This window comes from Eurypyga helias, unplaced genomic scaffold (assembly GCF_000690775.1).
Source record: "Eurypyga helias isolate BGI_N326 unplaced genomic scaffold, ASM69077v1 scaffold13807, whole genome shotgun sequence".
NCBI classification, from domain to species: Eukaryota; Metazoa; Chordata; class Aves; order Eurypygiformes; family Eurypygidae; genus Eurypyga; species Eurypyga helias.
In genome coordinates, this window is record NW_010263837.1 from 5042 (window position 1) to 7811 (window position 2770).

Genomic DNA, 2770 nt, shown 5'->3' on the forward strand with positions numbered 1-2770 from the left:
TTTCACACTCAAGTGTCTACAAGCCAACACGTGTCTAGCAAGTTTTCCCAAGAGCAAGAACCCCCTCACACAGCAAGAGAACCTGGGTGACTTTGTGTCGCAGCAGCTGCTGCTGCTGCTGTAGTGTGAGCACACAAACTTCAGAGGTTGTGCTTTTTTATCTAAACGCTGTGAAGGAGCCCTCCATCTTTATTTGTTCCTCTAGTCCCCGTAATTGAGCTAGGGTGACTAATTGTAGATTGTGTGAATTTGCGCAATTGGGGCTGTGTGAAGTCTGAAGAGCTTTATCTTTATCATACTTGAGCTCCTCTTCAGTCACTTTGTTCATATTTATAGAAACATTAAACAAAACTCTTCAGGGAAAATTGATGGTATCTCTGTCTTAATTCTGTAACTTCTTCAATTGTGACAGAAGTAGATTAGGTTATCCAGCAGGGAAGCAGAAATGATACCAGGTTTACTGGTCCACAGACCACTGTGGTTCATAAAACACCAGTTGGTGGGCTGTGAAATAATTACAAAGGAAATCTATATATGCATGCTTTACAACTGCAAGCAGAAAGAAAAGAGGGAAGGAAATAGGCTCTGCTTTGAATGCTTATTTCTACTTTTAATTGGCTATACTTGAAGGCCGTTGTGACAGCACTGCACAATTCTATGCAGACTTTTTTTTCCAGTAAGATTACAGGGTCTTTGACTTTTTAAAAGGGAGAGAGAGAACTGAGCAGCTGAAATAGTGCACACTGAAAGAAAAAAACAGTAGGAAGTACCCTAGCCTTGTTCTTTCTAGGTTGTAATTTATTAATGCTTAATTTTTCAGCCATTCCAAAGAGCTGATGTACGTATGTCAGCCCATTTGGGATGAAAAAAGTTGAGTATTGTTCACGTTCGGGAGTTTCTCCCATTCTAGACTTCTGTTCTTTCTGTCATGAAGTTGAAGGAACATACCCTACAGCCAAGAATGAATTCTCTGTCTCAGATAAAGTGCCTCGATAGCCACCGGAGTTACCCCAATTCAAAATAATAACGTAAGGAGCAAGTAACCGTGCCACATGGGGCAGATAAGGACACCTGTGCTGCTCCTGTCAGCTGCTCTCTACCTCAGACCAGAGATCCATAAGAGAGAGAAAAAAATCATGTAATTTTTCTTTGATTAAGAAAGGACTTGCAATATCTGGCTTTCTTGCTTATTTGCAGAGCGCCCTGCCATTCCGGAATGCCGTTCCAGGAATGGAGGGCAAGGGCTTCTTCTTGTGCAATCATCGATCTGGTCTTGGCAAGTGCCCGCTTGGCAGTGGAAAGTGCTGAAATGCCCAGTCGCTATCTCTGGGATTGTATTCATGATGGAAAAAGCTTCGGGGCGGGGAGAAGTTGCCTTGGGTGAGGACCACCACAATGCAAAGCCCTTCAGCGGTGCGTGTCACTGCACAGGCAGCTATATCCCCTCTGAGTTACTACCTCCAGCAGCACATCTGTTTAAAACACCCGCTTAGTGTGGTTAGACACTTCCATTTGTCGACCTGATGTAGGAGGGAGATGACACTTGAGGAGGTATTAAATTAACCCCCACAAGTAACGGCTGCTCATTGCTATTTCTGCTGAGTTTAGTGCCTATAATGTGCCTTGTTCTGGTCTTTGGAATATTATTCCAGCTGTAAAACCAGATGGTAGATGTGTAGATTCTCTTCCATGACTATCAAATGTAAAATTAAAATTCAAGAGACTTTTCAACCAGTTGCTCTTGTGTGTTCTTCCTCGATTTTATATTTTGGACAAAAATGCAAAATGGTTTCTTTGTATGGGGGACTCTTTTTTTGTTCTTCATATTTTGGGAGAGTTTTTCTTTTTTTTTTTCTAAGAAGATAATTTCAATCAATTCAAATTGGAGAAGAGAAGGCTCCGGGGAGACTTTATAGCACCTTCCAGTACCTGAAGGGGCTACAGGGCAGCTGGGGGGGACTTTTTACACGGGCCTGTAGTGCCCGGACAAGGGGCAACAGGCGTAAGTTAGTGGGGAGACAGATTGGATATCAAGAGGAAATTCTTCCCGGAGAGGGTGGTGAAGCACTGGGACAGGTTGCCCAGAGAAGCTGTGGATGCCCCATCCCTGGAAGTGTTCAAGGCCAGGCTGGATGAGGCTTGGAGCAACCTGGTCTAGTGGAAGGTGTCCCTGCCCATGGCAGGGGGGTTGGAACTGGATGGTCTTTAGGATCCCTTCCAACCCTAACCATTCTGTGATTCTAATACCAAGAGAGTGGAAAAATCTCTGGAAAACCATCGGCAGCCCTCTCCAATGAAGTGACCCACTGCAGCAATTGCAGATTTCTCTGCCACGTCTGTGAAACAAGAACACTGACTGTTTGGTTCCCAAGTGCTTTGAGCTTCATGAGCTGGAAAGTCTTTGAGAAAAATCTGATTGTTTGATAAATAACTATGGCAGTTGAGCTTTTCCCACTTCTCAGATGTGACAGTCACCTAAGTGGCTGACAGAGGGACAGAGGAACAGAGTTGTTGGGTCTCACACCAGTGGCTTAATTCATTTGCCTCACGTCCCACCCATTCCCCTTAGCTAATGCCCGTTGCAGCTCAGCGTTACAGCCTTTCTGCCTCTTCCTCCTGCTGCGCAGTGGTTGCATGTGCCAAATACAGAGGGTTGGCCCCACTGAAGACCCAGCGGGCACTTGGAACTTGAGCTGTGGGAAAGCACGCTCTACAGCGGGAATGCCATCACTTTCTGCCTGGGACCGGGTCCCCAGGGAGCCTGGGGAGA